Source organism: Arctopsyche grandis, chromosome 6, assembly GCF_051622035.1.
Source record: "Arctopsyche grandis isolate Sample6627 chromosome 6, ASM5162203v2, whole genome shotgun sequence".
In the NCBI taxonomy this organism is placed as follows: domain Eukaryota; kingdom Metazoa; phylum Arthropoda; class Insecta; order Trichoptera; family Hydropsychidae; genus Arctopsyche; species Arctopsyche grandis.
In genome coordinates this window covers 26,433,739-26,458,242 of record NC_135360.1, presented here as the reverse complement: position 1 = coordinate 26,458,242, position 24,504 = coordinate 26,433,739, and the positions used below count along the sequence as shown (strand labels likewise).

Here is a 24,504-nt window from a genome sequence, read left to right as displayed (position 1 = left end):
ACACAGTTGGATTTTTTTTCCATCAATATGCATACATATGTATATATTTTACTAGAAATTTTATTAAAACTATAATCAAATATTCTTCCCAATAATATTGTACTATATGTACAATTACTGAAAAATGTAGTGCTTAACTGAATTTGACTTTTTGTATTAGTTTTTACTTTAAATTAGTTAAATAATTTAATTATTTAACTTTAGTTCTTCCCCCGTAGGAAGACACTTAGTTAAAACGCGCATGCTGTCCTTTACACCCCATATCGACCAATAGCATTCTGCGCGTACAATGTTCTACTGTCTTCACGAAATGCTATTGGTCGAGAGGCAATGTAAGAGACAGCATTTACGTTTATCTTATATCTCTTCCTACAGCTGAACAACTATAATTAAACATCTGTATGATTTGATATGACAAAATACAAATAAATATACATATATTTCCATATTAAACATTTTATGCTGGATTTTTAAGTATACAAATGTTGCAAATAAAATTACATATATTCTATATGTACATATGTACATTTATGTATAAATACATATAAATAAAAGTTTATTACATTTTTAATTTCCTAAATTTTCTAAGAATTAATGTTTGTCTGTCTGTCGCTGCGTTCCATTCAAACCAATTGCGATGAAACTTACATGAGTTATTGTGTGCATGCCAGCGATGGTTTCTGTAAAAAAAATCGTCCAAAAACGGCAACGGGAACGGGAAAACAGGAGAGTTGTTAGGATAAAATAAACTAACAATTGAATAATTTCAATTGTGTTCGCCTCGCCGCCTGCGCTTTTCCGACTAATTATAATTACTGTAATCTAATTTGATTATTAAGTATTAATTTAAAAATGAAGCATTCAGTTATCGAGAACCGCGAACGGGAACGAGAATTGCATGCGTTATTGTAGCATTGCAACGCATGCCGGGTTCAGATAGTATAATATAATAAATCTATAAATTTATATATGTATATACATATGTTTAGTAGATTTTCGGGTTGGTTTTATTCAGTATTTTAAATTAAAATAAAATCAGTTAAATTAAACTAAAGTTTCAGTCCACTCTCCATTTTATAAGATCGATTACAATTTTCTCTGTTTCACATAGTTTAAAACGTTGTTATATATTTTAGTTTAATTTCTGATACAAGTTCATATATTTTTAATGGTTATTTATAATTATCATACTTTATTGAACAACAAACATTCAAAATTAATTAAAATAGTTGGAGATAAAATATTTGTTTATTAAAAAACGAAACCCTCATCAATAAGTTGAATTTCGCCCACGTCAAGAATTCAATGCATTACGTTTGAAATTACCTTATATGTCAGTCACACGAGTTTTGCTGTTATGCGTAAACAAATTCTCTGAATAACGCCGTAATTAAATTCCAGAATACTTCAGGGTAAAATTCCTACATTTACCCATTATAAATCCGAATAGAATTTTAATCCACTCGCATTCCAGAAATTAAAAAACATACACATACACACCGCAGATTACGGACAAAATACAAATCGAAATACAAAATACAAAATTCGAATCACTCTGTTATACATGTGTGTACTTTTATTAATCGTAAAAATTACACATAATAAAGTTAGAACACGCTTAGATAAGTCTTGTCAATTTCTACATACATACATACATATAAATTTATCCGTATGTACGTTACGTATACTGTATACATACATACATATGTACATATAATATAATCTCGAGTTCCTTTGCCAAATGTGGATGTAGAAAAAAAACAGTATATTTATCATATCGATATCAGAGCTATAAAGCTTTGTGCGCTATAAATTCGCGTGGAAATCGGGTCAAGCTCGCACAAGCAGCTTTTTTTGCTCGTCAAACAGAGCTTTCCGAGCCAAAAAAGCCCTACTCAAGTTTTTCCATACGCAAACCAATTTACATTAGCCGCGCTTTTCCTAGTCGTTTTCAACTTTTCCTCATATTTCAAGTCCCGCAAATCGATATCTCCGTGTTCGCTGCGAACTTTTCGTCTGAATACGTTTATTATATCATACGTATGAATGTTTGCACATACATACATACATGTGTACGAAAGTCGAATTTATATCGGATAATGCAAAATTCCACGTAGTGATATTATATTTTGTTTTGACTGAACGCAAATCAAATGATAATTCGAATGGTGGAACTTTGGCAATATACAATACATATTGTAGCGTTTTTTGCATGCTTACATTATATGCATGTTTCTAGTGTGCAATATGTTTCAGTTTTCAATTCGTCAGCCCCTATTATGTGTTTGAATTTCTATATAATAAAATATACGAACTTTGAAATGTTGTTTTTAAAAAGGGATCAAAGTATTATAGTATTTGCATATGTATGTATGTAATTAAAAAAAATGTAAATGTTAAAATCCTTTTTGCATGCGTATTATACATACATGGTATCACCATGTATGTATAGTACGCATGCAAGTGCGATATCATCGCATTAATTTATGCAGTAGATTCTGGTTAATTGGCACACATTGGGTCTAGAACACTTTGACCTAATTATGCATGGCTTTAAGACGCTTACAAGACGTTGTAAGCTGAGATAGCAAGTCCAAAGTGAGAGTGGAAGTTATTATAACCTGTAGTATCAATGTCAGCCAATTCTAACCTGCCAACTCACGCGCGGTCTACTTACCTCAAGCAACGACCACCTAACTTTGGTAATGTTAAACGCGTTGTAACATTCTGTTAATAAAGCCGTAAACCGAAAACAAAAATTCTTATATAAATTATACACGTTTTGAGCCGTCCTTTATTACGGCAATATATTATAAATACGTGGGTATATGTATGTGTGTGTGTGTATTTATTTTATATATGTAATATGTCCCTCGAAATCCGCTTTCGGGTCCCCTCACAGTGACAATACAGCGATACTGCGCAAGTCGTAATAACCGAGTTTAACCCATTAGGGCACCTTCGAGTTAACCCGACCGAAAGTTGTAAACCTTCTCGTGGGGGTTTCCGACCCCCCCCCTCTCCCACCCACCTTCCCCCCGTCCGACTCAACGATGGGGAAGCGGAACCCTGGTCCATTTCAAATATGCGGCATAAGCAATCTTCGCCTTTTATATTATGTAATACCTATGTGTGTGTGTGTGTGTTTGTGCGATATTTTTATTGCCACTTAACATTTTAACCCAATCTATGCTAATTACTTTCTTTAATTAATTATGATTTGTATGTATCGCTTTAGATACACTTACTGAAAGGTAAACGTTTATACATATTTGTGTAAACATTGTTGAACAAAATAGGAATTTTTCTGCTGAAAAAGTTAACGGAGCCGAAGTGGATTTACTCGCTGTAAATCTACTGCGTACGTACCCTCTTTTTGAGGAATTGCAAATTCCGGAATTGCCGTTTTTTCATATTTGTCACAATTATCTTAGCACATTTATTTAACACATTTATGTACATATGTATGTACTGTAAAAATCAGTAATATTGACGATAATTTCAATTATTATGGTATTTACTGGAGTTCAAACAGAATACTGCGGATTGACTGTAAGTCATCAAGCCAACATTGTTATTCTATTTGACGATGCTATGTGAAAGATTATTTCGAATAAAAAGTATTTTTGTTATTCTTATTACCAATTTGAACCCTAATGAATAAACATAATTCTGGTGAGACATTTGATTTTGTTTTTAATTATTTTTCTAAATCTAGTAAACATTATCGATTTCACACATTGTTTCTCTTGTTAGTATTCATAATATTATCTTACCAATGATGTCGTATGGATGAGAAACTTGGTAATCGAACGCCAGATGCTCAAATAAGTATGGAACGCTGTATACGTAGGTGATAAGTATGATATGCGTAGTTGATATAATGGAGAGATTTAAGAGACTGAAATGGCGAGTGACGTGTCGAGAATATGGACGACATAAGCGCTCAAATTGTACCCGAAAGAATGTAAAAGAGTGCAAGAGAGGTTACAGGGGAGATGGGTCGATGAAATTAGAAAATTGTGTGAGATGAGATGGATTAAAGTCGCCCAAATCAGAGACGAATAGAAGCGTGTTGGAGAGGCCTTTGTCCGACAGTGAATGGCAAATGGCTGTAAATTATTATGATTATTTTGATTTTAATGCTTAAGGCATAATACGAAAAAAAAACCATAACCTATTTAAATTTTTTATAAATGTAATACATTTTATATTATTTTTAACTAAAGACTCTTTTAAGTCGACGATTTAAAGCAAACAGTAGTGTGTACATCAAAAGTAAGCATAATCTGAGCCATGTAAAATAAACACGTATAAATACGACTTCTTCAATTATACGCTCGAAATGCTTAAGGCATAATACGAAAAAAAAACCATAACCTATTTAAATTTTTTATAAATGTAATACATTTTATATTATTTTTAACTAAAGACTCTTTTAAGTCGACGATTTAAAGCAAACAGTAGTGTGTACATCAAAAGTAAGCATAATCTGAGCCATGTAAAATAAACACGTATAAATACGACTTCTTCAATTATACGCTCGAAGAATCTAGAAAATGATCTTGTTCTATTTAGCGATGTATGTAAGTATTATTGTTATGCGAGAGATAATCTCGGATTCATAGCGATTTTAAAGGCTTCTTAACAATAGACGTATGTACATATGTATGTAGATGTGTGTCAAAATGGGGATTTTATTATATACATATATACATATGTATAATATATACTTATATTTTTTTTTTATAAAAAAATCAAGAATTGAAAAAACGTGTTACAAAACCCAACGACCGCCACTGTAGCGACATCCTGACCAAAAAGTGTTATTTTTATTTTATTTTTAATACTGCTAGTCCAGCAATGGACCGACGGTGCGTGAAGTAATAGGCCTGCGGAGATTACTGCGAGATTACCGCGTTGCCCTGCCGCACTAAAGGCCCTAGCGGGGGGTCCAGGATTATAATTGACCGAATAATGTTTAAAGCTCGAATACTGTCGACCCGGGATAACTATAACTTTTATTCCCGGAAACCTAGACCCTAATGCCGTAGGTACGGCGGACCAAATTCCACGCCCCTAGCACTTTATATATTAAACGAGATTATTGCCGAACTTGCGCGCACCATTACGATGTACGTAGTAGCATCCCCCCCCCCCCCATGCCCGATAGGAAAAACACTATATGCAAATGTGTCCCGAATTGCCTGTAAAAATTTGTACTCGTTTTATGGATCCCCACCATAATGCGGGCAGGTGCTCATTATCCGCGCGGTCCACTCTCCAGGTTTGCTTTCCGGTTTTCGGACTTTCATATATTTGGATACTATTTTTGATTCGTATGCATCTTTTTCTAAACGTTATATGTCGATAAGTTGAAGTTTATGAGTGGTATTCTATTTGTATTTGACAATAATTGTAAATATTTTGTATTGGACGGAATATAAATACTGGTAATTTTTTTTGATTTTTAAATGCTTTTTATTATTACGAAATTATGTTCACAAAACATTTTATATCTATTTTAATAGCTACTGATCTACTGATCATTTTCAATTTTACAATTTTAATTTAATTTTGTTAGTAATCATAGTATTATGTATATTATTCTATGTAATGTTAATGTACAGCATAATAGGAAAAAGAGCTCAAAAACCTATTTACAATTCTAATACTTGTAATGTGGCACGTGATAAATCAACTAATTCAAATTAATTTTGAGATATAATATCACCAATTTTTATACTACATATACATATATGTAAGTATATTGTTTTGTTTGAAACTTACGTTTTTATGGAAATATTATTAAATTCTTTCAAAATCTTTGACGAATTCTTCTAAAAAGGTCAAATAGTGCAAAATGTAGGTCTTAATTGGGATTAATTGGTTCGGATAGCGAAAAATTCAGATAATTGATAACAAATGCAAAAATATAAAAGAGCCTTGTAAAAAAATATAGCTTTTTCACTTAATAGTAGACTTATTTTGGTTATTTAGATAATTTTTACTCTCTCACTCTCACAGGTACCTACTATCTTGAAAATTAAACAACACATATTATTCGCTATCTTTTATTGTAAAATTTTTACAATTTTTTTTTGTGTTATCAGTATACTAGAGGTTCTTCTATTAATTACAGCTTACTACCATATATGTATATTATATAGCATATGTATGTACTTATTATGATTCCCAAAATGCATATAATTAACCAACGGCGTGGACTAATGGTTAGCATATTATGCTTTCGAGCAAAGTGGTCACGGTTTCGAGTCCCACTAGAGTCCCGCTGCTGGCCAGACCTTAGTTTGTGACTCCAGGTCGATCGTTTCTTATCAGAGTTTGCCAAATTTTCTGATCTTCATTGAAACGTTTCCTGTTCCTGGCATTTCTTTTCCTCTCTCTCTTGCTAATCTCAAGTTATCCAGAGTCTTGAGGTTCGTCAATTTGATTATAAAATGCTGCAAAAATTTCTCTATAAATGTCATTCAGGATGTTTGTGTGAATTCGCATTGTTTAAAATGCTTATGTATATTGATCGTATTGTATCTGTTTAAGTGCACTTGTCGCTTTAAATGATCATATTCTATGAAATAAAAATAAATAAATATAAGTAGATTTTGTTAAACTCTTGATGTTTTTTTGTTGAACGTTTCCAATATGAACGTGGCTTTTTTGATTGTGAATATTTTAATTGTCAACTTGTACTTATTTTACAAAATCATTCCTGATGAAATATGAAACAATTTTATATCCAAATCCCATATGAAAAAAAACAATAGTTTTAAACGCCTCATACAATCTTCACAACAACAAAAAAAATGTGTTGCCAACTGGGAATTGAACCCTCGTCTTCTACATACAATATGACAAACGTGTCTATGTTGAACACTAAAATTTTAGTATCATAAATAAATATTTTTATTTCCGTAAAGGCTTTAACGTTAACCCAATACCTTTGTTTTCTCGTTTTAGTCTTCGCATTTCGCCGCATGCACCTGCTGCCTCGGCAGATTTTTTTCCTTTGTCTCGAGAAACTTCTGTGAAATTTTATATTAAAAATTTCAAATCAAAGTGACGTCGACGATCACAATAAATTTGCCGTGATGAATATTGATCATAAATAAACTGTCGTAAAACGGATTACATTTTTTTTCTTCTTCCTCGTACGTACGTAAGTATACATATGTACATACTTTGATATATTATTAAATATTTGTCGCATCGAATCGACGTCGCGCAACATCGAAATTTATGAGACGGAAGAAAAAAGTCGACATTAATCTTTATTACGGAAAATTACGGCGACATTTAAGTCTTGGCGTAACTCAGATAGCCTAATCGATTACAAAGCAGTGACAGTTATCGAACCAACCCACCCCTTCTATTTAGGTTGACTCGAATAAATACCAATTTTTACCTTTTGCAAAAAAAAAAATACACGCGTATATAACCAATCTATTCTTTTGCACCTGCACTCACAAACTGCCCTCGTAAAACATGGCGTGTCATGTAAACGCTCACTTTTTTTCGGTGTGTTTTTTTTATTGTTTTGTATTTCGGTGCGTGTTTATTGTAATGCGTGCCAGAAACGAGTTATCATCGTTCGAAGCCTACATACATATATCGTAACTTTCCATGAATAATTTATCAATGTTTGATGTACGCGTAATGCCGCTCACTAACGCCAAAATGACTGATGATCCCGGTATCCCTCTTTTCCGGGATGTACATATGTATTATATGTATGTATGTACTATCTGCTAAAATATGAAACAAAACGAACAACGCTGGGCTCTTTATATTCGCATTACAAAATGGGCCACAATGAAATATGATACGTTTATCAAAAATGGTAGCTTTAATTACAGATGAAATGATTCCAACGTAGAATACTTACTAGCTTGTTTATTCACAGAAGCACAGCTCTTCACAGCATTTTCTTATACATATATGTATATACACTTTATCTACATATACGAAGTATCAATTTTGCTCGTGGGAGGATTCAACCTCGAGATTTTGATTGATTTGTATTCTTAAAATTTGCTAATGACATTCCGTTTGTAACCTCATTTGATATATGTATTTGCCATTTTTTGCGACGTCAATTCTCGTCTAAGGCGCCACGTTTCTCTAAATTAAAGATTCTCATTCGAAAAGTGCACAAAGAAAAATTTAAGAAACTCAAAATATTATCGACCATCTAGGTTTTGCAATCCAACAACTACATACGTACATATTATGTGAAATTGTAGTTTTTGTTATTTCTTTATCTTAATTAAGCTCTTAAACATTTTTGGTTTACTATACGATACTTATTTGCGTGCGTATGTTTAAAGATGTAATGAAACAAATAAGGTTTTCCTTGTACTTGAGACTTTTTTCAACATTCTCGAAACTTTTCAAGATGCTCAAGAAACTTTTGAGCACATGTCGCTCTATTCAGTATCAATCAGGCGTCCTTAAAAATATCCAGGAAAAGTTTCGAACTGATGAAACCCTACTCAATGATGCTACATACCACACAAGATTTGAACGTAAGAGTTTTCTTTGTTTTTTACTAGCATTTTCTTTATCGGAATTGAAGCAATTAAAATTGCACTATTATTACTATTATTTAGATTTTTTTTAAAGAAGACGATTATGTGCCACTAAACATATGTATATTTACATGTAAGTCATTAAATTACGGCCGCTTACATTTATTAATAATTATTACGATCTGTTATATTATATTGTAAGGAAACACGCGCGTTTTCTTGCTTAATTATTTAAATTTGCAATAAGTTTAAAAGCTACTTTGCAAACGTCAGAATCAATACTGATGTAAGAATAGAAGAGTTTTTTTGCCAGGCTGCGAGACAGGCGTCGCACTCTTCGTTGCAGAATTCAATTTCATCTCACCTTGTTGTTTCTTTGGTCCCCCATCTCCCTTTCGAATTTTCTTTGCAGATTCTTCTTCTTCGCTATTGTTTTTCGGCAAACAATATACACGAACAAACTTTCAATCTTTCGGAATTTACGACCGCCATACACTCTCTACGTATATAAGGGGAGGGGGGGGGGGGCACACGCTCTTCCTGTTAAACTCTCTTATGATGCCTATTTCATTTTACTATCGCCTCTCAAAACGTTTTCTCCTTCGTATATTTTGTTTGTTTATGGTGCAATATCGTATTTTATGCACTTTTCAGTATCGGAATAGTCCGCTTTATGTACGAAAGAAAATCTCAAAATTATACGAAAAAAAATTTAAACATTTCCCCACCGTTTGAATATTTATTTACATACATACATACATAGCCAGCAGCGTGGCTCGGTCGTTAAGCTTCTGCTTAACACTGAGAGGCGCCGAGTTCGATCCCTTGAGCTGACCTCGATTGAAAAGAATTTTTCTGAGTATATCTGTAATGCTGCTGGTCAGACCAGGATTTGTGACTCCTGGTTGATCGTTTCCTATCAGAGTTTGCCAATTTTCTCTGATTTCATTGTTGAAACGATTCCCGATTAAAAATTGGCTAAAAATCCTTCCTACCCACTATGTCACCACTATTTGAGTATGATTAATGTAAATATTACAATAAAAATGTATGTACAATTCATAGATGTCTCGTTAATTGTCGAGTTTAAGTCAGTGTCTCGTAATTTAGCGACTTATATAATAAAAAATGCTGTATTGTTTGTAATTTGGCCAGGAAGGCGCATTGGGGTTTACCTGCCTTCCTGGTATGAAATTAAAAAAAAAATAAAAAAATAAAAAATAAAAAAATAAAAATAATTTATTACTTTTTATTCTTTGACGGGCAAGTCTAAAGCCGCGTACGTTGGAGTGTAATTACGATTTGCTTGGATGAAATTGTATATCTAGCTAATTGTACAAACTGTAAATTACTCTTTTAAAGAGCAATTCAGTAGAATGTTATTTTTCAAATTATTTAATACTAGTCGTTTTACCCGGCTTCTCTCAGTATTTGTAATATAAACAGCGTAAACACGGCGTTGTTTTTTTATTACATTTATTTGAATCGAGGAAAATATAATATTCAACCAATTGAATTGTCGTTATAGAAACTTTGTTTTGTTTACGAAGTTCCCAACCAAAGATACTTACATACATACATATGTATGTATGTACGTACTTACATACAATGTCTCTTTGGAAATTATATATTAGATTATAAATTCCCTGCGCCTCAATACATCGTTTTGAATCCAACAGTTTTAATACTATAGTATTTTAATACTAATTCCAGCGGATTAAAATATTGAATATAATTTCTTCTGAAAAACCAAGGCTGTGGAGTTGGAGTCGTAAAAAAAACATATTTATTATTATAAAAAGACTCATTTTTATTAGTTTCTAATCTAAATACATACAAACGTATTTGTCAAATAGAGTCTCCAATTTTATTGTAAGTAAATGCAATAATACTTTTATATTACAATCGTTGATTTCTACGTATTTTGATGTGTTGTGGCTAAAACCCATTATTTCCTCCGTCTCGTTTTTTTATTCAATTGATTCGTTTGTGTGTGAAATTCATACACACACACTATAATTGTACTAATTTTTTTAATATACTTATTTCATTGCCAATTATTCAATAAATTCGGTTACATGTAAATTTTTTTACTTCCTTTAATTTTTTTATATTTTGAAAATCGCTGTTATTTTGATTACTGACAATTTTATACGTTGGCAAGAAAAGTCAATCTTACTAAAATCGTTCAAGTTGGAGTTGGAGTCGGGGTCGGGGTCGGAATTGGCCGTGGAAAATCATTTAAATTTTTTTTTCTGGCATTAGTGCTATTAAAGACTTTCCTCCAATTTTTATTATATATTATATTATAATTCTCTAAGTATATAGCATATGATTTTATATATATAATATTACATTTTACACACATTTATTTATATTATACAATATTTTCGCTCGAAAAAACCAAATAGCCTTTTTTAGTGACTAATGATCCGGAAAGAAAATGTATCAAACTGTATATTTATAGCGATAAAAAAATCTTTTGTGATTCAATAATATATACATACATACGTAGTATATGTATGTATACGTATGTTATATGGAAACAATACACTTTTGTGACCTTTACCGTATTGTTGTGACCTTTCATGTTTTATTTCGCGCCGTTTGAATATAATACATATACATTTATATTGCATGGGTAGACTTGTAAATTTCGATCGTTTCCACAAATCGACACCGCCGTAATAATTTATAATGGCAGCCAATCAAACGCTCCAGCAACGACTTTCGTTTAACGTCGTCTCGTAAGAGTCGTAACTGGCAACCGCTAGGTGGCTTCTAGGGGCGTGTTGATGGCAGCAATAAAATTAATATGTAACGCGAGAATATCCAGACGGCGTTATTGTCGCGATTAAAAATCGGCCCGAGTTTTCCGAGGTGGCTGGAAAATTTCCCCGCTTTGAGTGCAAAAGGAAATTAAGCCTTGTCAAGACCAGCTGCGTGATTTGTGCTCGACTGTTTGCGTCTTAATTGTCGATGACGACGTGGAAATGCCCACGTTTCGTCACAATTTTCACAATTCCCCCTTCTGATACTTTCGCTAAATGTAGATTCGTAAAAGTTGTCCAATGTGAACACTTCCTTACGATATTCTTAAGTTTGAGCTCAAACTCAAACATACGTATATCTACATACGAACAAGTTGGTCTTAAATTTATTTTCATAATCATAGGAGTATCATATGTATGTATATGTATTTATATAATAGCGCTATTCTATGTGTGTGACTGTGTATGTGTCTGTATGAGATAATGCTCGTCGTACTATAATAGTGGTTTCGATTCGACATATGTATGTAAAAACACTGCCAACAAAACGTACGAATATAATACAAACATAATAACAGATCAACAAAAAACTTATATATATACTGTTTGCTACCAATGTTTCCTCTAAACTAATAAGTCTCTGAGCATTTAGCGCCATCTATTGAAAATGTATTTAATTAATTAATTTTTCTATTGGTATTTTATATTGCTTATACATATGTAGGTAGGTAGTTAGTTGTTACCATTTTTTTTTCATATTAAACAATAAAATTAAATATATTTAAAATGTATTTGAAAAAATCAAGACCGCGTGCGTATCGAACACAGGACCGACAATTTTTTTTTATTTAATAACTAAATATGCCATAACCTATGCGATTATATTTCATCGGATGCGACACTAGTATTTTTTATTTTATTTTATTTTATTAATTGAAAAATCAACAGACAGGATGTACAGAGATAGGTATAAAAAAAAACAAAAAGTAAATAAATAATATATGTAACATCCGAGTCCAATAATAGATTTTTACAAAAATGAAAAAGATAAATATAAGGAAAACAAATTAAAAAGTAAAGAATAAAGGCATGACAAAATATGTAGTACATTGCATAATCAAACTATAGTATTAAAATATTTGGAAAAGGTTATAAGATAGAATATAAGAAGAAATTGAAATTTACAAATATAAAACAAATGAAAAAGGTATGTTTATAATATTAGACGGTTTCGTCCGTTGAGTTTAAATATACACAAAGTTACTTACGACCTAACGTAATTTTTTTTACGAAAACGAAAAATCACATTTGTTATTAAAAGTAAATAAGTATAAAATCGTCACAATTGTCTCTTGTACAATATCAATAATAATAGTTTCATGCAAAATTTGATACTTTCTATATCGATAGTATGTAAGTCAACAAATAAAATAATTATCATTTTAAGTGTCATTGTTATATCTAATATACATATATGTACATATGTACATATATGTCAAAAATTGTTGCGTTTAAAAGTGCAAAAGTAATTAAGTACATATAGTCGTTTTAGCGCTTATCTTACATTTTTGACCTCGTTAGACCTTGCATCCTTGTCAAATGCATTTGCATCGGCCCTTAATTTATGTTGCAATAGCGTAGTTCTCCAACATGCTAGTGCTTATTTTAAGAATGACGGATAATTATTTAACTTATTTGGAATAATTGTTTCAATATTTTTGCTCATTTGTTTTGCCAACAGTTTCAGTCGCTTTTGTGTATAACGCTCACTTGAATTCCATTGAATCCAAAAAAATCTTCACTGCTTTATTTTTTTGTGAATTGCGGGTCTATCTGTCTAAAAGTGCATTTTTATACGAAACCTCTGTTTACCCTTGCACTAGTGGACTTGCCCAAGTGCTCGGAGCATGAACCGGTCCCAAAGCCCCCCCCCCCCCATGTTCATCAACAGCTTTCGTTTTTTCTTCTAGCTGTTTGAAATCTGCGTCGTCGTCAAAGGAGGGTGATGGGAGGTTGGGTGAAACGGAAGGGTGGGAGAGGAGCTCTGCAAATTTCGCCTCGTAAATTTTCCTCCCTTTTTCCCTAAACGCCGACTAATACAAAAGGAAATTGTCTACTTTTCCGTGGTAGTCGTTTTTCCTCGGAGCCTTTTACTACCTCCTACAACACAGTCACTGTGCCACTCGTTGACAATGCCAAAGTGCATTTAATTATGATTTTAATTGCCCGAACACTTTAATTATAATCGCGTTAATGTTTGAAGAGCGTCGTTATGAGACACTTTAAATTTTACACCACACTTACATTTAACATTAAATGTCACAATCTTTTTCTTCTTCTTAAAGTGGCATATTTAATTTCAAACATTGTCTTCTGGTTCTTTCAATATTCCATTATAGTAGTCTATTGTTCTGAGAAAAATGCAACAAAGCAGTTCTGAAAAATGAAAATGCAACAAAGCGGTTCTGATCTGAATGGTTCTGATTGAACCCCGTGGCGCTTTTTTTGAGTTAATTGAATACAGATTAACCATTTGACCTAAATGTAATATATCTGCATCGATCAGCTAGCAAACTTCAGACGTTATTAAAAGCTAAAGCTTATCACTATCAATATGTCTGTATACCAAATCATTAACATTACCTTATGTACATATGTATTTATTTTATAATATGTACATAAAAGACAGTCAAAAATCTCTTAAGAGCTTTTTTAATTAAAAATAAATAAATAAATTATTTTACGTCCTTTCAATGGTACAACACATGCGACGAATGCGACATCATGCTCGATTCTCGTTATCAAGTCTCACGCTACATCGGATCTGAGATGATGTGGGAAGAGGTGGAGGGGGATCAGATCTCGAAAGCGTAAGTTTTATCTTAAAATTTCAATTTCTTCTATAAAAAAAGTTTCCGATGCCAAATGGAATCCGCCAAGTTTTGTCAAACAACCGATAGGTCTCTCCCATTGTTACAGTAGGTGTTTCGTTACATGAAGTCACATCTATAATACACCCCCCGTCGCTATAAAAGTAAACCGAATTTAAAAACAGTTTATTTGTACATATTATACATTAAAGTCAAAATTGTTATATATACCTATAGTACCTAATCATCTTCAATCGCCATATCCGCACGCCACTTTATCTTTACAACGCACGTTGTCTTTGTGATGTTTCACATGTCTACGTATTTCTCTAATGATACGTTGTTAACGTTTGTTTGTTGCGCTCGATTCGACACCGTAACTACCGTGAGACAGATTTTTCCCCTCGTTAGCTTCCCCCCACCATCACTCACACGACCGTATATCTTTTCAAACCTATCGCTGAAAAGGTCACCTACCTCCTAGCACCTGAGGCTTCTTATTTCCTCAGACCTTAGACAAAGTGCACACATTCCTAGGGTCAAAAGGCAAGCGTTGCAGCATGTTGACCCCGGGGTCGTTCGACTGGCAGACGGCTCCGCTTTGTACGGATCAATACTTAAAACATCGCGACGTTCGCTTCGCATATTTTCATAACGTCATTATGCCGTTCTATTGCGTTATATATAAATTAATAGTAATTTTCTAAATTGTGTTGGCGTTTATGTCCATTTCAACGGCAGGGGTCGCGGAAAATTGAGGAAATTGCCATTCGAACGTTATTAGCAGGCGGATGTTTGCGTTAAGGTCGTACTTAAATGACGACTTAAATCAATTTGTTATATATTATATATTATTAGACACTTGATAAGCTAAATTCAGCTGACACAGATCATTCAAATGTGTGATGAATTAATTCTTGTGTATAGTGTAAGTGAGATAGGATTATAAAGGGATAATTTCAAAACATGTTGACTTTATTTGGTTTGGTTGATAATATATTTATTTGGTTGATATAGTAGTACAATTCAACTACTTACTACTACTATGTACATATACATATGCCTTGTAATTTTTTTTGTATGTTTGTTTGTTCGCTATGCAAATCCACTGTTGTCAACTCAAAACTCATGTTACCCTAGTTTACATTGATTATATACGAGTTTTTGAATTGGTCAAAGTTCTTAAGAATATATTTTTAGAACTTTAATTTGCCTGAGTAACGCCCTACTAGTATTTAATTCAGAAAACACAAATTAAGAAATATTGTAGGAAAAAAAATATTTTTAATAGAAGCTGTGCTACTATATCTAATTAGATTATTAAAGAAAACTTAAAATATACTTTCAAAATAGGGGATCCCACTCGTTTTTATTTATATGAAAAGTTAGGAAATCACTTTCTATTCTTAAAACAGCACTTTCAAGTGTTAATATTGAGTTTAAAGCTAACTTTTTCCAATTAGGTTATTATTTTAAATCATATTATTTGCATACTATATTTATGGTTGATTACTATTAAATTACTAACCACAATATTCGTTTAATATGTCTCGACATTGACTAATCTCGATATAGTAATGAATCCCACAACATCATATGTACATATGAACGATAATATTATATGAAGCAATTCTGCTAGTCCATCCTCAAATAAAACAGTAACCAAAAACTTAATAAAAACCAACGCCACACAACTGCGGTCGGACGTAAAAGGAATCATTCAATTATTAAAGAGTGTTTAAAAGCCCAGTCGGTTTAATAAATTAGTTTTCGTGCGGTCGAGCTTTTCCTTGAGGGGAGGAGGGGTAGAAAAGGGAGGCTGGGAGGGCAGGTCACGATTCGCGTTAAACTTTTAAGGGAATAGCAGATGTTCTCACCGCGGCAATACTAATTCATTAAAGCGCGATGACAATGGAGGGCTTCTGCGGTCAAATCTATATAAACACGCAAATGACATTGTTTTGATACTCATTTTCGAAATATAAATTACTAGGCGCTGCCGAGACCCGCTTAATTTGCGGCGAATCTGCTTGATTCTCATTATGCTAATTGAACTTCGTTTAAAAGCACGAATTAATTTATAATATGATAGGTATACCTACATGTGTATGTATGTACGTACGTACGTATAACGTGGGTACGTTTCGTACGTTCGTATATCCGAATTGAACAGCTCGCGTTGGAATTAGTTTGAGTCGTTGTCTCTCCGAATTCGACTCGTTTTACCGCATGTGTCGTCGTTCTCTTATGCACGTATTTGGTGTGTATTTATTATACAGATATGTTCGTTACTCGTGCAAAACTTAGGAATGTTTCGAAAACTTGTGCAAAACGAACACCGCATAATGTGTATTTGTGCTCGGTGCCTAAATCAGCCTGAAAGTTTCGCGTTTCATACTTACTCCGTTGCATTCTAATGTTTGTACTGACGTATGTATCTGTTGGGTTTTATAAAAGCTGCCTACTTTTATCTACCTGTATGCAATTTGAATGATTTTGTCATTTTTTTCGTTTTAAATGTAAGGTAAAAAAACTGTACCTCGTATTTACATATGTACATACATATATGTACAGTATCTACGTCACTTTTATACTTTTTTGTATATTTTTATAAATTTATTTTACACATACATATGTATACCAGGAGGCCTCACACATAAACAATTTTACAGAGCATCATACATAGATATGTACATCTATGGATAAATTTAAAAAACAATTTTACAGCATTTTATAAATCAGCAAATTCTAAATTTGCGACAAATAGGACAAGGTTGCCAATTTGTTATGTAGAACCGATTCAAAGAAATCAAATAAATTGGCAAACTCTGATTTCCAAAGTGTGGCCAGAAACACCGGTCCACGGATTGAATTTGTGACTACTCTGTTGATAGAATTACACATTTACGACTGATCGATGCTTATATGAAAGATTTAACTATTCTTTTCTAAGCCGCATTGCAATTCTTAAATAGTGGGCTACAAAAAGCGTGGTCCAGATTTTAGTATTGTGGAAAATCATTAAATATTGAATATTACAGCATTTACACTAGTGACTGAGACTCATACAACAACTTGACGAACATTAAAGGCGAAAACACACTTAAAGGAACGGCACGGCTCGTCTTCGTGGCATCCAATCAAGGAAGGGCGTTCCCAGTTCATTGTTAACTCGTATGATCTTATTATTTTGACAAGTTTCTCCTACATTTCATCAAATATGGAATTCACCGTTATCGATCATTGTCAAGCCTATGTCAATACAAGGATAAAATGTCACTGAAAGCACTCTAGGGACGATTTTTGTGACTGCGTGCCTCGCGTATAGCTAGCTAGACGTATTTGCGTTTTTCTTTAATGTTCTAAAAAATCTAAAAAAAATTTAAAGTATCTAAAAATATATACGTGCCGTGTGCATCTTTGAGTGTTTTCGCTCCTTATCTTTGGTGACGGGTATACGGACTTTTCCTCTCTTTCTGATAAAAAAAAATCAATATAAAATACTTAAAATTAAGTTACAAAAAAATAATCATATGTATAATATGGTAGTCATATTTTCTTCGGAAGGTTTCATAAAGAGATTGCTAGAAAATTTCTAGATTAAGAATAATTGATATTTTCCAGAAATTTTTGCTTAAACCGAACAGAGAGCTCCAATGCGTCACTGTGGCTAGTCATAATATCATAATATCATAATAATAATAACCTTTATCATAATAATAACAACCTGCTATATCTTGATGGAAAAATGATTGACATTTATAATTGATAAAATCAACCGCTGGCGTTGCTCAACAACCACTCAACCAGTTTAGCACAGTTAACATTGAAGAGGTCAATTTCACCAGCAACCCGGTTGAACAGATATATCGCTCTAGATATTGGAGACGTTGCCAGTATATTTCAGTTATGTTATATCAACATATTTCAACATACATATTATGTTGTTCCTGTTGTTAAAATTGGAGATATAAATATTTTTTTCTAAAAGTAGTTTCACGGAAAGGAAAAAGAGCTCGGTTGTGAAAGACTGAAAGGTCCAACGTTGAAGTTTTGACTTTCTGTAGTCGCTGTCAATATTTGGATAATCTGTCGTCTCCTGTCGGGGCTTTTGAGTGTGCTTTGTACTTTTTCTTCCTTTGTATCTTTGTTTTATATGTCATTGCTAATGTCACGATTCAGCTATTTCAAATTTGTTTCCATATTTCATTTATTTATAGCACATTAAACAGCGATAAAATAATACGTTGCTTCTCAAAAAAGCGTCGCCACAGACGGTTAAATTTTAAACAAAATAATATGTATTTATATAATAAAATAATTTCCATTTCCATACATATTTAACCTTTTTCGCTACATTAATATTATCATATAATTTTATTGAGAAATATATTTTAATAATAAAACGTACATATACATATGTATATGTAATATCTTAAGCGTGTATGAGTACATCATTCATACATACATATATTGCTGTAAAGTAGAACCTTTTCATTTGCTTATACACCAATTCTGTAATATAATCTTGTAATTATGTTTTTCTTATTACATTATATTTATTATATAAAAGGCTTATATATTCATACCGCAATCCATCTACGATGATTCTTTTGAGCAAATTTTTTTGTCAATAATCATAATTAATAATAAAGATACTTAAGGGTACATGCAACGACAAGCACAACACAAAAAATGTCGCCAATAAAATCGCTATAAAAAATATGTTGAATAGAACTTCGTGATGATGTTAACTAATTGATCTGTGGTGCGAATTATTGCATCAAAATTATGCGAAAAATGTATTGAATTTCATAAAGCAAATCGACGTACATGTTATTTACAGAACTGTTTTACAAAACAGCAAATATACATGCTATTTTCATTTTTGCAAGAATTCTTAAGCTACATAGAAGCACATAGTTCTGCGCTTTTTTTATCAAGATTCTGCAAATATAGATATTGTCAATTTAAACTGCGTCACACACTGTTTTGCATGTGGGAAATTTTTCAGATTTCCCGACTTGTACAAGTATAGGGGGGCAGCGTCACTCGCTACTTGTACAGAATGTTACATGTTGGGTTTTTTAATGTCCGATTTATGGCATTAAAATCGCGTCGAGGGTTTTAGCATCGATAAAAAAATGTCGGTCTGGCAATAAATCACACTCGCGTTCAGCATCAAGGTGGTAGGGTAGGTATTTGAAATTTCGCCGTTAGTGTTTACGCACGAAAACATCAAGTTTTGGGACGCGCTCCTGCTAACCTTCAACACTATAAATTACCCGGTGACATTTCTGGTGGCATTTTGATCACACCTGTAGGGGCGAAAGTTATCGTCGAGGACAGGTAGTAAGTACCGGCGGGGAGGGGCGGAAGGGAAACGGACGGGTCTAGGGAAATATGATATTTTTAAGGGATTGTCATGGCGGCTGTCAGTGGTGTCCCTTCGGCGGTGGGAGCGGCTGTTATTAATGGCGGTTAATGCCGCGGTCGACCCCCTCCCACCCCACCCACTCAACGTCCCCTCAACCAAAGGGTTACTTTGTTGATTTCAATGCGAAAACTATTTCCCTTTTGGAAATTTCAATTTCGAATTAAATCGTCACGCGATTGAACGTGGAAGGCTTTTATTTTTTCTATTAACTTTTTAAAATCAAAATTCTTTATCAACTTCCAAACTTACATATGTGTGATGTCGTTTATATTTTATTTTATTTTTATTTAATTTATACCAGGAAGGCCTAACAGGTAAACCCAATGTGCCTTCCTGGCCAAAGACAATTATATAAACATATACATACACTATTATATTATACTAGTGTAGTTCCCGTTGATTTCAACGGGTGGTTTCCGAAAGGAATTGATACACGAATAACCTTCACAGAGGTGTCTCCTCGCACCTCGCAAGAATGCATCCACGGTCTTAGGAGACCTGACACACTCAGGGTGGGCATTGTACATGAGCACACGCCTGTGAAAAACACCACCAGCTGTCTTCTTTTTCCTTACTCTACCTCCAACTAAATTGTTCTTATTTCTATTATAATAACTATGGATATCTCAATTTCTTATTGTATAATCTTATCTATAATATTGTATAATACTCTAGGTAATAACGCATGATCTAACTTATAAACAAAAGACAATGTACTAAGATTTAAACTAATTCTAATTGTCATCCATCCCAATTCATCTAACATACTTTCAATACTTTTTAATCTACCCACATTCAAAATACCTCTCATAGCTTTATTTTGTAATTTCTGTATATTTCAAATATGTATAAATATATTGTAAGGTAATTTATAGGCACGCGCGCGCACGTATTATTAATCGTAAAAAGTTGAGTGCGCGCATTACACGCTCCCCGATAGCCTTCCCCACGCTTTCGCCCAAATAGGCCAAATTCGAGTTATTAACGTCTCAAATTTGTTGAATCTTAAAAAATGATACCTACATAATGTATGTCCCGCAAATTTTGTGTATCAAAAAAATTGCCAACTGTCCATAGATGTCTCTATTGTATTCTATTTCCTGTTACGTTTGAAAAATTGTTAGCACTTATGTACGAAAATAATTTAACCTTATATGTCGCCTTAGGGTAATTCCTGTAATCGCACATATGATATATATAAATAAATTAATATATTGTACTGATGGAAAATTATATAAGATTTCAGATTTTTAAGTACTTTTCATTTAGTGATTGTGATCCAAATTCAATTGATAAAGCCATCAAACTAATTTTTATCGTTACATCGTCATTTTTGCTCTTTTCGAAGTTATATTATTGCTTTGTCAAATAAAATCTCTTATTTATAACGATTTAATAGGCGATAGATACTTCTTGGAAATTACTATCATACAAATTATATGCTTAAAACTCTTCTGGATATTCTTAAAATGCAGTTTTCATACCGATAGTAGTTACATACATAGTTAATCAAAAACTTATCTAGCTCGTTATGTAGTAATTATACTTGCATGCACTCGTATATGGTGGTGCAGTTTCCGAGCTCATTTTGCAAAGTGCTCTGCTATCTGAATAGTGTGTCGGGGCCATATGTGCAATCACATGACAAATAAAGGAGTAGGTTATGTACTTTTTCTTATTATTATTTATTTTGAAGTAATTTTAAATTAAGCTATACTTGTGTGGATCTTGTTACTAACTAATATGTAATGTAATAGTATCATACACTCACTGCTGCTTTGTGTGCTAAATTGAACTCTACTCTTGTACACAATATCGTTTTTATTGTACATATAAAAGAGGACTCACTCTTTTTAATATAATACATCGCGTGAAAGTTTTAACTTTCGCGGAAAAGCGATTTTCCGTGTGACTCAACGCCTATACTGTTGTATGACTAGACCGGAAATCCCTTCGAATCACATGGTACAATCGCTTCCGTTGCGTTTTTTTCTGTTTCACCCTTTAATAATAATTCACCCTGATTTATTAATCTATTTTACACCCTATTTACTCTATACGTGTAGCACTTTTATACTCTATACTGATTAAATTCGTATGTGATGATGTACTGGTTGGTAGTTTAACGTTAGCCGTTATTACAAAGTTTAATGTACGCGTCCGATCCATTATAATAATTTTAATAAAGATCGCTTAACGACGTCCATTCGCATCTGTAGCGTGTTATTAGCATTGCAAATTTCTCTCTCTTCGCTTACGGTTACCAATTTGAATCTCTTCAAAAGTTTAATTTATATTTTATGTAATAGTGACGCTCGCTTAATGTCTTTCGTAGACAATTATTTTTATTGACTATGCAAATGAGCATTTATCTTACACATACATACATACACATGTAATACAGTTTTCCAACGACCTGTTTTTATTTGATCAAGTACTTCGCTTGATTTGGTCGGTAAATGGATGCTCAGTAAGTTATGTACATTATCGGTCATTGACTACTTGACTAATGTCAGTGTCAAAAAATACTTAAAACAATAGGCGGCTTACTGACCGTTCATTTTTATATAAATACATACATTGTACATATATGTATAATAGAACACTAACACAAAAATTTCGTAAAAGTTCTGACGGTTTATTGAAAAAACTGACCGTTTAAATAGTTGCCTTTACAAAATTATATACATATATCTGCATTATTGTCTTAATATTAACTCCGTAGAACATATATAAATATAGGATGATTCATGGAAAATATCTTAATATGCTTTGATTTTGATTTTTAAATGCTTTTTATTATTACGAAATTATGTTCACAATACATCTTATATCTATTTTAATAGCTACTGATCTACTGATCATTTTCTATTTTACAATTTTAATTTAATTTGGTTAGTAATCACAGTATTTTATTATTCTAATGTTAATCTAAAGCATAATAGGAAAAAGAGCTCAAAAACCTCTTTATAATCCTTATAAATGTTCATAATACATCTAATACATAATATTAATTAAAGACTATCTAAAGTCGATGACCTAAAGCAGATTGTGTTTAGGTAATCTGTGTGTTATACCTGAAGGGTATAGACATTTTGTTGTAATCACCGAGACTCTTCACAAGTGTGTTAGTATGGTTATTAGTGATTCTTTCATAGAATCTACTGGTTAGTTTGTTAGTAATGTCTGTAACAAACGGAATATTAAATACTTTCTTTAACTATGTATATTTTCTCCCCCTTTTATATTTAACTTAAAATTACAATAGTTTTCGTAACAATCCTATAAATTATAACTTTAATCTAGCAAAATTATACAAATGAGTACAGACACTTTAATTAAAATATAAAAATTTAAAGTACATAGTATACATAAAGGTGCTTTTAAATTATATTTTGTATACTCATGCGTGTATAAATATATCATGTATATTTATATTATATTATATATACATAAATAATCACAATTCATATTGCTGTATAAATAAAATATATTTTGTACATTTTCATGGGAACTGAGACATGACACCTACAAATTTATTTACATATTTCATATGTATGTAGGTATACTTTGGAGCTTCTTTGTAATGTAATCTCTATTGGCATAAACAAATAGAAATCTCTTTAGCTTGTATAAGACGTCTTACGGCTTGCGATGAAAATATTAAATTTCATTCACTTCTCACTTCAGCTAGCTCAGAAGGTCCGTTTTGGGATTTTGAAATTCATGATTGTTAAAATAAAATATTGATAGTGTTACCTTCTTTATTCTTCCCGTTTTTGATTGATTTTTATAGAACCAATCTCACTGTATCCATTTCGTGTCCTTTGAATCGCAAATCACAATAATTTAAGTTGTTTGAAAAAAAATTATATCCTAACCCTTGAAAATATATTAAAATTAATTGAGTCCTGTTTCCTTCATACGATTCCCGTGCTTTTGTCATTATTCATTATTTAAAATAAAAAAGTAACAGAAACAGAAACCACTTCTCTCGAAACACTGGTTTGCGTAAAATGGACAATTTCGTTTTTTTTTAAATAACTTTTAAGTAACGAAAAGTAATGTTTAAACAATTGAGGAATTTCTACTAAGCAGCGATACAGGTCGTGGATGTTTCAAATACCCCAGTATTTTAGATTTTTTACAAGTGACCTAATACATTTGTCCACTGCTGTATTTTATAATAATAAAAGGTCAATTAGATTATAACAGATCACCCAATTTGCCTTTATGACAAAACATATTACGTATGTATGTACATGTGTATGTAGTGTTATGTTCATAAACATTGTTATATGTTTGGCTTCAAAAGCTTTTTAAGGAACAACTCTACACCACAATAATATAACCTTTCAATTCCTAAACCCCATTAACAGAACACCACACATTCATAGAAGGAAATCAACAAAAAGTCACTTCAAAATCGAAAAAAAACCGCACACATTTCAACCGCATTGACATTTCGAAATTAGACCGCAGTGTCGACAGTCCATTACGGATACGGAAGTTCATCAGAGTCGAAGGCTCCAGTGTCTGCGGCTCGCGGTGACATTTTCCAAATAGGCTTCTTTGTTTGCAGCCGTCTCTCGGGAAAGGGAGAGCCGATGGGAAAGAGGACTGGGAGGAGAGATATATACAGTGTGTAGGTACATATATATAACCTGTAGGACGACCGCCATTGTTGGGGACCTGCCTTTGAGACTTGGCCCCCTCGGTCCCCGGTGACAAAGGTTGAAAATAGCTGCTGCCGGTGTATGACGCATTGCCATTGTTGACTCGGCGTCGACCATTGTGTATCCATTTTGGTGAACAAACGCGGCCATACGCCCGCGTGCAACCTTAACGTTTAACCCTTCCAACACCCGGAAACCGTATAT

At 32.7% G+C, this 24,504-nt stretch overlaps 1 protein-coding gene across 3 annotated transcripts in view; it reads left to right on the top strand.

Annotated features, from left to right (window-relative positions):
• Window positions 1–24,504, top strand: part of Appl (amyloid-beta-like protein) — a 270,511-nt gene that overhangs the window by 190,942 nt on the left and 55,065 nt on the right. The window lies entirely within an intron of this gene.